Source organism: Leptopilina boulardi, unplaced genomic scaffold (assembly GCF_019393585.1).
Source record: "Leptopilina boulardi isolate dan_hultmark-lab unplaced genomic scaffold, ZJU_Lbou_2.1 LbouV2_70, whole genome shotgun sequence".
NCBI lineage: Eukaryota > Metazoa > Arthropoda > Insecta > Hymenoptera > Figitidae > Leptopilina > Leptopilina boulardi.
Window position 1 is genome coordinate 1,477,130 of NW_026138017.1, and position 18,826 is coordinate 1,495,955.

Below are 18,826 nucleotides of genomic sequence, written 5' to 3' on the forward strand. Positions count from 1 at the left end.
ACTATTCATTACTCAATAATTATTTTAATTGTACATAACTGTATTACTTTCATTTTTTCTTTTGATTCAAAAAAACAGGAATTATAATTAAATTGCTTTTCTTTCCTCTTTTTTTCTGATCATTTTAAAGTGATTTTTATAGCATTTGAAGAATGTGTCAGTAAATTAAATTTCAAAAAGAAATCACATCAGAGAAACACTTGCAAATGCCATGTGAAAATAGGTAAAATTGCACTCCTACGGATTTCAGGCGATTGAGCAACGATTAGCTTAAATGTAGTTTCTCGTATCAAATCCGTTTTCTGTCGAAAGCAGAAGAGCCGGACGATCAGAGCAAAAGCAGATGTGACGATGGCACTAAAAGGAGTAGACTTGTACAAAACGAAAATGGAAATGGAAACAGTGAATTGGGATGAGAATAGTTCTATAAAGCATATATAAATATATATATATATGTATATATAGATTCTGGCATGGTATACCAGAATATTCTTATTATGATGATACGAAAATGCTGTCGACTAGCAGTCTGACCGACTGGAGCCACGCTGTCGCTGTCGTTGCCGTAGCATCGATCCAAGCGAACTTATAACGTTGGGGGGGTTATTTTTTTTCTGCGGCATTCATACAGTTACACATCACAATTCGAGAAACACTTCCTCATTCCAAAGGAGAGAGAGAGAGAGAGGGGGGAGGGGACTCTGATTAGAATGTGGTAAACAGTTTTCAATCTTATAATTAAATAACCAAAAAAAGAGATTATACAGATTGAAATTAGTTATAAAATGTAAAAATAATTTAATAATAATTAAATACACTCATATAGGAAGAATGTTTTCTAGTATTTTGTAAATTTCTCAGCGTGCGTTAGTGGTTGAGCGGTTAGAGTATCGACTTGCGAGCGCTAGGGTCGTGGGTTCAATTCCCGCCGCATGGGATTTTTTCTCTTGTTATAATATATTCGTGTAGCTAAACTATTAAATACAAAAATCAGTAGCGATTGTAGGTAAAAATAAATTGTAATAATAAAAACATGAAATTATCAGTAACGGTAATAATCAGTCATTGTAGTATATAAGTAATTGTAATTATCAGTGATTGTAATTAGTAAATCAGTAATAATCAGTAAATATCAGTAATAATCAGTAATTGTAATTATCAAAATTTTCAAACTGACCTCGATACATGAACGAATTAAAATTCAAATAGACAGAAAAGAATATTTTCACATTTTAAGAGCCAATTTAATAGATCGTAACTTTTTTACATTCTGAAAGATGCCCGGCAAAAGTAGGGTGGTTTACTTCGGTTCTTGTCGTTGCGGTAAATAGACCGAAAATTCCATCCAGCATGCTTTGAATACCGGACGACGAAATGTTTAGTTTCGTAACAAAAGGGAACAATGCATGTTACATTTGAAAATGTCGTTCTTTGATTCTACGACTTTACATATTTTTTTATATATATAAAACACATGAAACATACTATGTTGAATTTTTTCTGCCTGACAAAATAATAAATATATTTTACATTTTTCTTCAAAAAAAAAAAAACACAACTATTTTTTTTACCCGTAAATCGTAAAATATTTTATTATATTCAACTTGATGTATTAAATAAATTTTTATAACAATTCAGAAATTGTTATTTTAATTTTTATATTTATTTTTTTTTTAAATATTTGGTGAAATATTTTTATATTATATCGGAATGTAAAATTGTTATATGTATATATATGAGAGAAAAAAAAACAGTTTCTGCATGAAAAATCATTAATTACGTACTAGAAATAAAAGAAGGATGACTTTGAAATGTGAATGTCATGCCTTGGATTTAATATCGTACACAAGGGGGCAAAAATTCAGGGTAACATAAAACGTTAGCTTGGGAAAAAAAGAAGCCCTTAAAAAGCAAAGAGAAGGGCAAGTCACTGACCTAGCTCAAAGGAAAGCTTAGTTGAATAAAGCATACGTGACCTTTGTTACTGACAGAGAAAATGAAAAATCTGATACTTTACCAAAATGAAAAGGATTCTATCTATTAAAAAAAAAAAATGAATGTTCAAATGAAAAATAAATTATTGAAAAAATAAATATACATCTCTCTATAAATAAATTGAGATTGTAAAATATAAAATAACAGTTAAAAAAAAATTTTCCATATTATTCTTACTCAATTTTTCACTTTCGAAATATTGGATGAAATATTTTTTCAATTTTATTTTTGGAAATCAAAAAAAAAAAAAAAAAATTCGTTCAAAATTTAATTAGAAAAAGATAAAAATTAATTTACTAAAAATTAATCTTCAGGGGAAATTTTTGAAAATTAAATTATTTTATATACAAAAATAAAGCAATTGGGAAATAATATTTATTTTTTTGAATTATGTATGAGTATTCAATAATTAAGCATTTTTAATATGCACTATCAATATTTAACGTTGGACAGAGGTACGAATTTCAACGGCAAATATACCTGAAACAGGTTTCATGTAAACAAAATCATGAATTCAGTCTCACAGTATACATATATATATATATATATATGTATGAGCTAGCTTTATATAAAACATATCGTATATCGATTACGTATTTTTGTTTCTACGTTTATTATACAAAAATTTTTTTTAATGAATTCACAGACCTTTGAATTGATACAATTAAATTACATATATTATGATTCAAAAATCAACTTTTGAAAATTAATTTAATAAAACAAATGTTTTCATAAGCGGGAAATAATTTTCTTTTTTTCATTCCATTAAAAAGTTACATTTTCATAGTAATAAAAAAAAAATTGTATGTGTTTCCCTCTATTTAAATAAACGATTCACTTTATACAGAGAAAATTTTCTGCACATTCCAAATTCCTTTCTAGTTTAATAATTCTCATACAGTAGAATAATTTGAGCTTTGTTTTGTTATTTTTTTAAACTCTTTTTTTTGAAGAAATTTTGTGGAATTCGGTATTTTTAGAAGTGATAAAAAAAAGTTATAATAATAATTTATCTGACTAAAATTATCTTCAATTACTAATTTTGTTTATATATATTGAAATTTTTTTGTCTGACTGAAAATTACTTTTACTACTGATTTAAAAAAACGCAGGTTATATTTAGTCTGACATAAATTGTCTTCTACTACTGGATACTCACTAGAAAAATATATATTTTAACCGATAAAAAGTTTGATTTTTTTTTACTACTAGTAATGGTTAAAATGGTTTTGTCTGACTAAAATTGACTATGACTACTGATAAAAAAAAATTTATAACAATTTTAAAAATTGTCTGACTTATTGTTTTGTTACTGATACTAAAAATTACTAGAATAGTCTTAAATATTTAATTTTAAAATTGATAGAAAAATTACGAGACTTTGTTTGACATAAAATTGGTTTTTACTACTAGTTAATAATAAAACGAGAATTAAATTACAATTTAAATTTACAAGAATTAAAAAATTGTCTAGCTAAAAATATCTATTACTACTGAGACTAATTTTACAAAAAAAAATGGAAATAAAGTTGACTGTAACATTTTTAGTACTGACTCTTTAATTACAAAAAAAAAAGAAATTCTGTCTGACTACAAACTTTCTTTTACTACTGAATTTTGAATTAATTGTATTTTATAATCATTTACTGTTACATTCGCAATTCTCTCGTTTAAAATAAAAAAAATACATTTTTTTACTATTATTCTTGATTCTAGAGGAAACAGTGCTATATCACAAGAATTTTCCTCTCAAAAAAAGATTATTGTAGAAAATAATTAAATTGTTTGCCGCGTATAAAAATAAATATAAAAGATTAACAATCTTACACTGAATATTCTAGTTTCGAGAGATCATGAGAGGAGGCTATAACAGGAGAGAAAATTTTCCTCTCAAAATGAGATTACCGTTGAGAAAACTGAAATTTTGTTCAATAAAAGGAATATTATTTCACACAGAATAAATGAAGATTAATAATTTCAGATTGAATATTCTAGTTTCGAAAGGAGATCCTGAGAGAGATTATATGAAATTTTCCTCTCAAAACGAGATTACCGTTGAAAAAACTGAAATTTGTTTCTGAATGTACGAAAATTAACAAACTCACAATGAATATTTTAGTTTCGAAAGGAGATCATGTGAGGGGCCATATTAGGAATAGAAAATTTCCTCTCAAAATGAGATTACCGACGAAAAAACAGAAAATTTTCTTGCTATTCGAGAAGGGAATTATTTTTAACTTATACTGAATATTTTTTAATCGAGACGTTTTTATTCGAGAGGCTAGATCAAAAAAAGGAAAGTTTTCCTCTCAAAATGAGATTAACACTGAAAAACCAAATTCTCTTGCTATTCAAGAAGTGATTTTTTTTATCCAATACAGAATATTTCAGTTTCATGGAAAAAAGATATCGGAAAAGAAAATTTCCTCTCAAAATGAGATTATTACGAAAAAAAATGGAATTTTTTTAAGCTATGCGAGACAAATATTTTTTTATTTCTGAATATTCTCCCTGCAAAATGATTATAAAAGAAAAATTTCTTCTCGAAATGAAATTACTGAGGAAAAAAAAAGTTGAGATTAATTTTTTTTTCTTTTGCTGCTCAAGAAGATGAATATGTTTATCTCACCATGAATTTGAAACACTTGATCACTATGACCTTCCAAGTAGTTTTCATCCACAAAAGTTGAGTCTCTCTCTTACTCTCTCTTAGGGAAGTTTAAAGCTTCTCCTTTCTTCCTTCATCTCGTCTCTAAATTCAGAAGTCTATCCCCTAACTCTAATCCCGGGGGTTCGTGATACAAAGTGGAGTGACTGTGAGAATTCTCCCCCCACTCTCACCCCTTTTCACCCTCTGTCTTCTCAATCCTAAATGGAATAGGGGGGGGGAGTTAGGGGTCGAGGGTGGGATTCTTGTGGGTTGTAGGTGGTGGTCCAATGTTTTTTATTTCTTCTCAAAACGCCACGAGGTGGCTCTGTGTATGATATTCTTGGGAGAAAGCGCGCGCCTCTCGTAAAAGCCGATTTACTCGCGCGGTGCATTTCAGCCCGACAGCCTCGTGGCGCGAATAACGTTTTATTGTGTATGTGTGTATGTGTCATTGATTTCAATAAAAGAGAAGAAAAAATAACACCACGAGGTTCGATAAATCGAAAAAAAAATTTTTTTTTTTTTTAAATATATTTTATGTGTCAGTCAAATTTTTGTGTTCATTGAGAAGGGAAATTAATTTTTCTTTTTTTGATAAATTTCTGTGTGTGTGTGTGTGTGTGAAAAAATTTAATTTTTCTTGTGAATTATTTTTTTTTTAGTTTTAAATTTTTTTCTAATTTAAAGGGGGAAATAAAATAGTTTATTTTTTACACAGGTGCTTTGTAGGTAAAATTGAGATATTTTTTTGTTTTTTAAAGTGAAACAGTGATTTGGATTTTAATTTCTTGTGAATCAACAAGGATGATCGAGAGATCTTACTTGATTCCGGTGAGTTTTATATATATCAAGTCTTGTATTTGTTTTTTTAGAAAAAAACTTTTTACTTTAATGGGAAAACTTTTTGTTTAAAGAACTTTATAAAGTTGCGCGAACAGCGAAAATTGGGATCGTGAGGGTGAAAAAAAAGAGTCTATTAAAGAATATGACGTGTTCATGTTGACGCGATTTTTTTTTTCATTGGCGATTTTATTTACAACAAAAGTGATTTTCCATTTTATTTTAAAAATAATTTTTTTTTTTTTAAATGAAAATTTTTTTTCAAAAAATTTGTCAGACAAAATAATTAAAAAAAATTTATTTAGGTCTCCGGTGTATTTATATACAAGTGTTTTTAATTATTTCTAGTAATTGTCTTCAGCGATAAAAGAATTTACCAGCAGTAAAATGTACTTTTTTAGATACACAGCAACATTCATTTCAAAAAGTGGAGAGAATCATAATTAATTATTCATAATAATTTATTATCGTGTAAATGCTTTCGGGTAAATTAACAATTTTAATTTGCGAACTTTAATGTTCCTTGCGTCATTTTCTAATTTTGTCCATTAAAATTTCATGTTATAAAAAATAGAAAAAAAATTAAATTATTGTACTATCATGAAAATTAATGAAAAATATAAATATATTTATAAATTATAATATAAAGTAACTATAAATTAATAAAATATGTTTTTTTTAATATAATAAATTTTTTATTCATTGAAAAAAATTCATTTGAAGTACTCGTTTTATTATAACCTCGGTTATAAGTTAATCAATTTTTGTAACCGATCAATCATGAGTATGGTTAAACCGATATTAATCATTGAGTAACTTTTAATCCGGATTAAAATCCTCAAGTTTCATAGATTGAAAGTAATTGATTTTTTAAATTAACTATATTTTTTTAGAGAATAAAAGTAGATATAAATTTTTTATATCTTTTTATAGATTTCTCCTTTAATTTATGAATTAATTTCTTAATATATTATTTATTACATTATTAATTATTATTATTATTAAATTATTTATAATATTTATCAATTATTTGTAATATTTATCAATTATTTATAATATTGCTTTCTTATTGAGGAAATATTTATAAATATTATTAATATAAATAATAAAATAGAAATATTAAATTATATTTTTAATAATTATTTAAAAAATAATATAAATTAAAATAAATGCGAGATTATTTAACATTTTACAAAAAAGACAAATAATATTAATTTCTTTTATTTTAGGGCACAAAGAATTATTTGATAATTTTTTGAAAATTGGATTTTTAAAAAAGAATCTGATACACGTCGCATATTGCTTTTCGAATTCTTCATAAACGTGACTTTTTTTTCCGGAATTTCTTCAGGCTGGAGGATAGTGCAAAGAGAATTTCTCGATGGAGGACACAATATCAACCCTCCAATACTGACGTTTATTTGCTTTTATTTTCTTTATCTGCAGACCATGCTAGTCTTATTTTCTATTATTTCTCTCGAAATTCAATAAAATTCACCGAAAAAAAAAAAAAAATGAAAGTTCATTCTTTTGTGGTAAAGTGCATTTAATCATTTTTCATTCTTTCCGTTACTTCTATATTTTCCATATTATCTACATTATATCCCTCTCTCTTACATAAAAAAAATGAGACATAAACTTTGACTCTATTTTTCAGGACAAAAATTTCTGCGACAAAAATTTATTTTCATTTTTGATTTTTAAAAAAAAGAAAAATTTAATACAAAATATTGTTTATAATTTAAAAACTTTTTTTTAAATTACTACTAAATCACCTTATTTTAGTAATTTTATGGGAAGTGTAAATTATTTATTTATAAAATTTTTACGAAATTAATCAATTGATCTTATTTCTTATAGGATTGTGTATAATTGACCTCAATTTCTCTATATAATTATTCATTTCTTCGAATCGCATATATATGTGACAAATCAATAAAACATATCAAGTGTTCCTTGAATTTCTAGATATACAAGCAAGATCACTGATTTATAATTTAAATTCTTTTTTTTAAATAGTAATAGCAAAAAAAAAAAATTTTTTTAATCTAATAAAATTTTTTATAAAAAGTGGAAATAATTAAGAAATCAAAAAAAATCTATAAAGAAATGTCAAATAATTTATAGAGATTTTTTAGTATATATATTAAGAAATGTCTTTTTTTTTTTTTTTTATCAAACATGGAAACATTTTCTATAGAAGAAATTCTTGTCTCACTGAATAGAGGTCACTGTAATTTCCCGGATAATAGACGGTGGATTTGTGGGAATATATAACGCCCGGGATTATATCAAGAAAGCAGTTACTACTGATCAGCGAATATTCTATATCAGATTCATTTGAAAATGATTCCAATTTCAAGAAAAATCGATTTAAAGAAAATACATATTGCAAATAGTGAAAAATTTATATATATTTTTATCAATCACAATATTCTCTTTTTAATTAATTAAAAATCTATTGACATTTAAAAAAGAAAAAAATTAATTAAAAATCTATTGGACATTTTAAAAAAGGGAATAAATTAAAAATCTATTGACATTTTAAAAAAAGGGAATTAAAAATCTATTGATATTTATAAAAAGGAATTAATTAATTAAAAATCTATTTAAGGAATAAAAATTCAATTTTCATTTACCAAAGACTTATATTGATAAAGAAAAATATTTATGAATTCACAGAAAAGAAAATTGTTTTTTCAATTCTCTAATCTTTTGACAATAATAAAAAAAAAAAAAAATTTCGATTTTTTTTTTTTTATAGGAAATGAGTTTATTTGGAAAATCTATTAAACTGTATAAGGAGAGTTTTAAGGGCTTAACAATGTATGTAATCGATTTTCTCAGAGTAGACGTAGGATTTCCGGCAACAGCAGCATGGAAAATTTGTTCTACCTGATAGGATGAATTTCCATAATTGATTTAAGTAATCACTTGCTGGACAAAGAAGTGTTTCATAAATTATAATTAATTTTTTTTAATGTTTACAAAAAATGATAATTATTATTATTTAAATAAAAATTTTAAAAAAATATTGTTTTTATTAATTTTATTATTTTATTATTATATTAATATTATTATTATTATTATTATTATTATTATTATTAAAATTTTCATTTTAAAGGTGATCATTTGAAAACTTTTATGAATTACGATGACCAAGAGAATAAAGATATCGTGCAAAGATAATTATATGGATTCTTAAAACATTAAAGTGCGAAAACGTGTTATATAAAACTTTCTCGCGCGTAGTAATGAAACACACTTTAAGGGAGTTATAAAAATGCTTTTTTAATGATGACGATCTATAAAATTGTCATATATTTTGTCCATTGAATTTTAATCATATTTCCAAGGGACATAAATATCTTGAAATTAGATTTTGACAAGAAAAAAATAATTTTTTTTTCATAATAAAAATTATTTATTATATTTAACTATATATATATATATATGAAAACTAAATTAATTAGTTAAAATAAATTAATAATATATTAAATTATAAATATAAAATAAATGTATCAATTTTCCAATTAGTTGTACAATTATTTAATTAGAAGAAAAGAATTTAAAGAAAATCCTTCACGATTTTTTCTTTTTTTGGAATTTTTCCAATTTTTACTATTTCCTTTGTGTTTATAAATTTTTTTTTTTGATTTTAATATTTCTATTGTTTAAAAAAAAAAATAATGGAAAATTTTAAATCAAAATACATTATCAGAATTTGAAACTAGACAAGAGGAACTGAAATAGAATTAATAAAACTAGTAATTAATTAATAGCAGATTAATTAGCACCAATGATTTATTATCTTTGAGAAGAAAAGAGAGAGAGAGAGAGAGAGAGAGAGAGAGAGAGAGAGAGAGAGAGAGAGAGAGAGAGAGAGAGAGAGAGAGAGAGAGAGAGAGAGAGAGAGAGAGAGAGAGAGAGAGAGAGAGAGAGAGAGAGAGAGAGAGAGAGAGAGAGAGAGAGAGAGAGAGAGAGAGAGAGAGAGAGAGAGAGAGAGAGAGAGAGAGGGGGGAGGGGGGGGAGCGAGTTAGAGAATTTATATGATGTTCATGTTTAATGACATAAAATCGATCGTATGCTTGTATTAACATAATAGGTCATTATAAAGTGAAGTATATATGGGTATATGCATATATAATATTTATGTGAATATTGAAAATAGTCAACAGGCAAAGAAAATCTGTTAAATTGATTTATATATATAACAATTGCAATTGAATATCAATTATCATTTATTATATTGTATTTTCAATCATTTTCTTAATAATGATCATATCACCATTGTAAAATGCATAATTATTTTATTATAAAAACAAATAATAATAATAATAATAATAATAATAATAATAATAATAATAATAAAATTATTTATTTAATTTATTTAATGTTTTAATATTTATTTAATTTAATATCGTATTACAAGTTTATATGTGTATATACCGGAAGTCCGTTCAAAGCCGAAAGGCATAAACTATGAATAATAAAAACAATAATTTAAATTTTAAAACAATAATTTATTTATTGAAATTTAAAATAATAATAGTAGGTGAAATACTAAAAAAATATCAAAAACTGTTTCAACGTTTAAGAAAATAAAAAAATTAATGAAATTTTTCATAAAAAATTCATAAATTTTTTCATTCATTAATTAAAATTTATTGATATTTAAATAAAAATGTAAAAAAAAATAATTGTAAAATTTTAATTACACATTTATTTTAAATTAAAAAAGAAAGGAAAAACTTGTTCATACGGAAATAATTAATTTCGTTTGAAAATAATTATCGAGAGAGAGAGAGAGAGAGAGAGAGAGAGAGAGAGAGAGAGAGAGAGAGAGAGAGAGAGGGGGGGGGGGGGGGGAGAGATCATTAAATTTAGAATATCGTGAAAATAAAACAAAAATCAACTTTTTCAATATATAGAATATCGAGTTTTTTTTTTTTTTTTTTTAAATAAAATTTATAACGAGAAAATAAGGGGGAAAAATTTTTTTGCAATTATTATAGTACACAAGTAAATCTAGATTATTAACGTTAGAAAAGTGCCTTTTCTTGTAAAAGCAAAAGAAATGTGTCTTTCGAGAAGAAAAATAACATTCAATAATTCTTTTTTCGAAAGATTTCTCAGTAAATATAAATGAAGAAAAGAAACGTTTCTCTAAATGGACCCAAATTAATTTTCAAAAAAAAAAAAAGAAAAGAAAAAGAAATTTATTTCTTTTATATTTGAAAGAAATTAATTTTCAAGAAATAAAAAATTCACGGTACGAATTATGAAAAATATGAATTTTCCATTTGAAATGAAAATTATTAATAGATTTTTTTGTGTCCTACTTTGGAGTTTTAATAATCTTTATACTGTATATATATATATATATATATATATATATATATATATATATATATATATATATATATATATAAAGAGAGAGAGATAAAATAATCCATTTATTTAACGGTAACTAAAATAAATTTGTTTGCCTTTAATTTATATCTTTGGGAAAGATTTGATTTGTCACGACGAGAAATAAAATATATTTCAATTCACTAAAAGGAGGGACGGACGTGAGAAATAATTTTACCGAAAGCTTGAAACGCTTGGAAGGGCAATGGGAAAATCGAGCGGAAAAGCATTTGTGACTGAAGTGAAACACAGATTTTTGCGCACTTTTATAAAAAGCCCAAAGCTCGTTTAAGAGGAAAAATAGGTTTTAAAAAAAATAGAAAGGTTAAAATTTTAAGCGAACAAAACATCCATTTTTTTTTATATATTCAAGTCAAAAAAAGAATGTTTTTTTAGAAAAATGCATACAAGAAATTTTGATTAATATTTTTAAAAATATATTACCAAAACGAAAATTATTTATAATTTGAATTTAAAAGTTTTTTTCACTTTTCCAATTGTATATATATGAATAAAGAAAACCAATTTTTCTTTTTTTTTTTTTTTTTTTACCGGTAAAAATCAATAAATCTCTACCTTTGATTTTTTCACGTATTGACACTTAAATTTTCACACCTCTTGGGGGAAAAATTGAACCTGACTTGACTTTTTAGTTGCTTTATGGTTGAACAATTTTCCGGATCTCTCACTCCGCTTACCTTTTTGTGGCTCATTGTCAACCCTCACAGCTTTGGGCAATTTAACCTCTTTTCTTTTCGATCAGAAATTGAAGAAACTTAGCACTCACCTCTGAAACAGATAAAAAGAAAAATTTGTTAACAAAAAAAAAAAAATCACAACATTAAAAATAAATAATAAAAAAAAATATTACTAAAAACAGAAATCAGTGTAAAAAAAAGGGAGAGAGAATATAAATTGAATGCCAAAGTGTAAATTGAATTAAAATTATGTTCCTGATTGACCGAAACATGTAATTTTTGTTCTTTTTATTATTATTATTATTATTATTTTTTGCGGAAAACCTCTTTTGTGTAAACCAGAAACTTGATTAAATTTCCCTTGACGGTAAATTAAGTCGCTTGCTATATAAGGGCTTTAATTAATCTGCAAGGCAAAAAGAGAGATCTTAAGCACGTTTGACACCCTAACAACAACAGTTCAAGCGGGAAAAAGTTAAAAAGACCATTTGAGAAATTTTAAGTGGAGGGATTTAGAGCAAAAGTCATTAGTTGGTAAACATAACTCTTGGAAAAAAGATTTTTTTTTTATGGATAAAGATTTCAGATTTTTTTTTTTTTACCTATATACCACTGTACTTAACCATTTGAATTTTATTCAATCTGAAGAATTTAATTTAAAAAAATTTCTATTTTTAGCTAACATGCACAAAATCCATTTAAAAAAAAAAACTCTGTTATTTAAAATTTTTAAATAAATATAATTTTTATGTTTCTAAAGATAAGAAATTTTTTTTTCTCTTTTATGAATTAATTAAAAATGACTAATTGTTAGTAAAATCTTGACTTTTAGCTTCCCAAGCAATTAGTTAAAATTATTACTACTCGCCAAAATTTGAATTAGTAAAATTTTTTATATTTGATTATAATAAAAAAAATTAATAAAAGTTAGTCAAAATTTGATTTAATCCAAAATTGCCTAACAAAAGAATTTTCTTTCTTTTTTTTTCCCCCAACAGTACTAAATCTATTTTCTTTTAAGTGCAAAAACATAAAAGAAAAAGGTAAAAAAAAAGAAAAGAAAAAAAATGCATGAATTTTTCTTTACATCGTTGAGAATCTTTTCTCTTATTTTCTTTTAGATTGGACAATCCTCTGTAGATTTAGTGGATACGTGGTAGTATCAGATGAGCTTGATGCTTTTCATTTTACTCGGGTTGTGTTCTGCCGCGTGTAGAGAGAGAGAGAGAGAAAACTGTGGTTTGAGAAAAAAACAATTTTTTTGTATGTGGTTTGAAAAGTTTTACGTTGAGGGGGGAGGGACAATTATACTCGCAAATTTCCGAGTGGCAAAAAAACAAAACCAGCGTCACGCGACATGTTTATACACACAAAAATAAAAAGGGAACATTTGAATCACAAACGTTCGTATATATATATATATATATATATATATATATATATATATATATGGTGTATTATTATAATAAACTATAGACAACTATGAACACGAAGAAGAATAAGTTTATGCTTTGATTGTGTGGTAATATTCAATGAGGAACCCTGTAATCTTCAACTCTTCTCCTCCAAAGTTAAATTATTCGCAGTATAAACGTAATGGTCCTCTATTGTATGCATTTTGCTCCTCCCTAATTAAACGAGACCAACGATAATTTCCCCCCCCCCTTCCCTTCTGTTCTAAATTGAGTCTAATGTTTAGTTTAAAAAAATTTATTAACATTAACTAAACGTTTGTTTGGATCAAATAAATATTTATTTGTATCAAAGAAATTTTTGGTTTAAAGTAATCAATTCTATTTTGATTCCTACTTTCCAGTTTTTCAAATTTCCATTCCCAATTTTATTTCCACTTTTGTTTTTCCAACTTCCATTTTCACTTCTTTTTCATTCAATTTCCACTTTTTAAAATTTCCATTCCCACTTCTATTATATACTTTCTCTTCTTCCAATTTCCACTTCCATTTCAATTATTTCTAATTTCCACTCCTATTTTTCCTAATTTCCATTTCCACTTCCAATTTTCCAATTTCTATTTCTCCTTTTTCTAATTTCCAATCTCAATTTTATTTCCACTATACCAATTTTTATTTCCACTTCCGATTTTTCTAATTTCCAATCCCATTTTCATTTTCACTTCCAATTTTCCAATTTCTATTTCTCCTTTTTCTAATTTCCAATCCCATTTTAATTTACACTTTTCTAATTTCCTCTCCCGCTTTCATTTCCACTTTCAATTTTTTCAATTTTCACTTTTTCTTCCGCTTTTTCTAATTTTCTTTCATGTTGAGTATCTTAAATTATATCAAAAAAATTGTGGGAGTAGAAATGGAAGTGAAAGAGGAAATAAGAAAAATTGGAAATGAAAATGGGAATGAAAATTAGAATAAGTGGAAGTGGGAGAGGAAATTAGAAAAGTGCATTGTAAAAAAATTAGGGAGTTAACGTTACTGGGAGTTGGGAGTTAAAATTTTCGAGTTAAAAATCAACTCAAAAAGGGAGTTAATAATTAAATTAACACCTTACAATCAACTCCCTAGGCATAAAATTAACTGGTAAAGCATTAACTCCCTTCGCTTCAACTCCAAAAGGGTGGGACTTTTATAGCATCCCCTTGGGAGTTGAAATTCAACTCCTTTTTTTTACAGTGTGGAAATGAAAATGGAATTGGAAATTAGAAAAAGTGGAAATGAAAATTAGAAAAAGTGGAAGTGGATATGGAAGTGGAAGAGGAAATTAGAAAAGTGGAAATGAAAATGGGATTGGAAATTAGAAAAATTGGAAGTGGAAATGGAAGGGGAAGTGGAAATTGGTAAAGTGCAAATGAAAATGGGATTGAAAATTAGAAAAAGTGGAAATGGAAATTGGAAAATGTGGAATAGGGAATGAAAGTGGAAATGGAAATTAAAATAGTGAAAGTAGAAGCGAGAGTGGAAATTAGAAAAGTGGAAATGGAAACTGAAAAACACCCCCAGGAGAAAAGAACTAAAATTCCAAAATTGAAACGTGAAAATTAATACCCGACAAATAACATTATTTCTAAAACCAACAAGACGTCTGGAACGAATATTGAAACAAAAAAAAAAAAAAACAAAAAAATAGAAATAAATGCGTCTATATTTGTGAAAGCTTTTTGGGATCCTTTCTTTTCGTCAAATGTCGAAGAAGTACGAGGGGGCGTTAACGTTAAATCTTGGAGTTTTGCCGAAAAAAGAATTGTCCCAACTTACGATGTTGAATTGAGCTGAACTAGACAAAATTTTTCCATTTTCCCAAACGCTGGCACGTTTCGCCGCATTTATCTAGATGTATCTTCCAGTTCGACGCTGCTGCCGCTATGCTCTGGCTAGAAATATATGGGTGTGGGAATTGAGTTTGGTGTACTTTGTCTCTCAACTCACCCTTTCATCCCCTCAATATTTTCCCATATTCACTTGTGTGGTGGTGCGGTCATCATTCTGCGGTAGTTATACTCGAGCACTTATATATGCTGATTTTTCGCGTAACCAATACACACACACACACATGTGTCCAATATATGGAAAAGTAGATTAATTTTCACAAACCGCTGGTTTTGAATACAAAAGCTAACTCAAAAATATCGATTTCTCGTTGGAAAAAATAAGGTCAAGAGGTCGAGGACGTTTTAAACACACGTAGCTTTAAGGCATTCAAAAAAAAGGAGGAAAAAAAATAGCGAAATAACAATGGGAAAAAAAAGAATTTTAATTTTTAAAAATAGAAACAAAAAAAAAAAAAATACAGAAAGTAATGAAAAAACAGGATGTTACAAAAAAATGAAACAAAAAAAAAAATTATTTTAATTTCGTTATTTCGCTGTAATTTTTTTTGGCAAATCTACACTGAAAAAAGGGTTTGGTATTGACAACCAAACGTTTGGTTGTTATTTAAGCAAGCAAAATTTTTTTTGTTGAATCAACAAAATTTTAATTGTCTCAATCAAAATTTGTTTGACACAACCAAAATTAGAAAAAAAGGATTTTTGTTATTCTAACTAAAGTTTGATTGGGACAACCAAAATTTTGTTGATTCAATAAAAAAAATTTGGTTACTTAAATACCAACCAAACGTTTGGTTGTTAATATCAAACCCTCTTTTTTCAGTGTATCAAATATTTTTGTTGTAGTAAATTTTTTTCACCAAACATTCGTTCGCATTTGTACATAATTTATTTTATTTTCCTGTAGATATAAAAATTATTTCTTTCTCTCCTTTTTTTCTTGATATCTAAAATCCATTCTTGAATTTGTTACAGTAACAGGTAATAATATTTTTAATCAAATACATCCGGTAAGGTCGCGAGAAAATCGATAGGATTTATTTAAATTTCCGTGATTTCACCAGCTGTGCTACACATACACACATATATATATATATATATATATATATATATATATATATATATACGATTTGTTGAACCAGAATCCCTAGTCAGGACTGGAATGTAAAATGAGACAAAATCAAAGTCGAATGCTGACTTCGTAAAATGCTGCTTAAACTCAAATCGAAGACAGGATTATTTATACATATATATATATATATATATATATATATAAAGCACAAGAGGCAACATATACAACAACTGTCAATAAATTCGATTTATTCTATCGAAAAAGAAGAGATAATAATAATATCATCGAACATTGAATTAATTTTTCAATTCTATATTTAAATGTTTAGTTCATATATATTCGAGTATGCTCTAATTCAGTTTATATAATTTTATCTTTTTTTCTTATTATCTAGTGAGAGCAAATTTGTCCTGTTTTTGTTTTTTATTATTCAAATATTGCAATAGAATTTTTTGCCAATGAATTTCTAAATTATAATTTTAAATAACTTTTTTTTTGCATTATTATTATTATTATTATTTTATTAATTATTGTTAAAATATAGTTATTGTATTATTAAATTTTTTCAAAAGTACATTTTCTTAATTGAATTGAAAATAAAAAACTTTGTAATATTATGTTAATTTTGAAAAGCAATGATGATGATGCATGATTAATTGTACAAACAAGCGTGAAGGAAGTTTGTATAGCAGTCAACTAAGTCTAGAAGCAATTTCCCCTTTCTTTGCGATATACGATTTAGATGCTTTAATTAATTACAACTAGGTTTGTATCGCCAACTTGAGCATGCTTAACAAGTAGTCTCAGAAAGTATATATATATATATCTATATAACAAAGATCTATCAGTGACTCCTGCTAACATAATAATTATTTTTAACCTACTTTCGTGATGTTACCATTTTTTTCTTACACCCCTCACGTATCGTCCATATATATTATTACTTTTCATAATCTTTCTTTTTTTTTTTTTTTATTAAAGTTCTTTTCTTTTTCTTTAGGAATATCAAAATCATTATATTTACTAATTTTCGAAAATAATTTCTGATTTTGAAAATTAACCAAATTTTTGGGTTCCTATGATAACAGTTACCATAGCAACCGTATTCATAGCAACCGTTTCCTTGACAACCGTTAGAATAGCAACTGTTACCATAGCAACTATTTCCATAGCAACCGTACCCATAGCAACCGTTTCCTTGACAACTATTTCCATAGCAACCGTTTCCATAGCAACTGTTTCCATAGCAACCGTTTCCTTGACAACTATTTCCATAGCAATTGTTTTCTTGACAACCGTTTCCTTGACAACCGTTACCATAGCAACTATTTCCATAGCAACCGTACCCATAGCAACTGTTCCCATAGCAACCATTTCCATAGCATCCGTTTCCATAGCAACTGTTTCCATAGCAACCGTTTCCATAGCAACTGTTTCCATAGCAACTGTTTCCATAGCAACCGTTACCACAGCAACTATTTCCATAGCAACCGTACCTATAGCAACTGTTTCCATAGCAACCGCACCCATAGCAACTGTTTCCATAGCAACCGTTTCCATAGCAACTGTTTCCTTGACAACCGTTACCATAGCAACTGTTAATATAGCAACTATTTCCATAGCAACCGTTACCATATCAACCGTACCCATAGCAACTGTTTCCATGACAACCGTTACCATAGCAACTATTTCCTTAATAACCGTTTTTATAGCAACCGTTTCCATGACAGTTTTTTTCCTTAGCAACGGTAAAATTAACATTGGGGAGGCGTCACGCGTCTGCTTCTCTTATATTTTTTGTTTTCTATTAAAATTATTTTTAATTGTAATTAATATTTTTTTTAAAATCCATTTAGACGTAAAAAAACTAATCTCTTCGATGTATATAAAAGTTGTATTATTAAAAAAAAGGTGAATTATTTTGTTCGATTAGACTATTATCTGGGTCTTGTGAATGATATCTAATATCTGAAATCGAGATTGAGATAGACGAAAATAGTCTTAGCTGAATAACCTAGATGTTATGTTTGTTGACTCGAGCGTAACATGAAATCCCAAAAGAATGGCACTAAAATGAAATAACCGCAAAATCGAAGGAAGTTTATATGCCTTGAGGGGTGAAATTCTATCGATCATACATATATATATATATATATATATATATATATAGAAAAAGAGATGTAGCTTTGTCAAGAAGGGTGGAAAAAATTGTCAATTTTTCTTTGTAATTCAAAAGGTTTTTCATTTCCTTATTAACTAAAGTGCATTTTGTTCAAAGTTTTTGAAAAATGACATATCACTTTCATTTCATTGCAATAGGCTTAATTCAGTTGAGAAATCACGCAATGAAACTAATAATAAATTAATATTAAACATTTCATATAAAGAAATCACAAAAATTAAAATTATAAAATTTAATAGAATAACAATTTTAATTTTTGTAATTATTTTACAATACATGAAAAAAAAAATAAAATGCATTTCCTACTTTAATTTTCTCCTTGAAAATTTTCATTTTAAATTCTCATATTCCGTGGAATGAATATTGGTTTGAAAAAAGTAAATTTCGGACAAATTTTCAAGTATCACCACTTGTAATAATATAATCGCGCAACGAGGTATAAACGAACGAATTAGGGGGGTGCTTCTTAGGAGCAAAACAATTAGAAGACGAGTTGTAATTCCGGACATGTGCCTCGACTTGTTGGAGCCCGCGAAATGGGAATTTGTCGCAAAGTCGTTTAACAAAGTAGTTCTTGGCACGATTCTATCCTTTTACTATATATATATAACATTACATATACCACGATCGATAACCCCAGACGAGCGTCTATTGAAAATTCAATGTAAATTAAAACAAA

At 26.5% G+C, this 18,826-nt stretch overlaps 2 protein-coding genes across 7 annotated transcripts in view; one reads left to right on the plus strand and one right to left on the minus strand.

Annotated features, from left to right (window-relative positions):
- The window catches only part of LOC127290510 (retinal homeobox protein Rx2-like), a 390,969-nt gene that overhangs the window by 175,727 nt on the left and 196,416 nt on the right, over positions 1 to 18,826 (minus strand). The window lies entirely within an intron of this gene.
- Positions 5,029 to 18,826, plus strand: part of LOC127290499 (protein madd-4) — a 151,496-nt gene continuing 137,698 nt past the window's right edge. For 4 of the 6 annotated variants that reach the window (XM_051319090.1, XM_051319093.1, XM_051319094.1 and 1 more), the window contains exons 1-2: positions 5,029 to 5,135; positions 5,364 to 5,476. The gene's annotated coding sequence lies outside the window, so the exon portion shown is untranslated. The remainder of the gene's footprint in view (positions 5,136 to 5,363; positions 5,477 to 18,826) is intronic. The other 2 variants (XM_051319092.1, XM_051319091.1) reach the window with 2 other exon arrangements.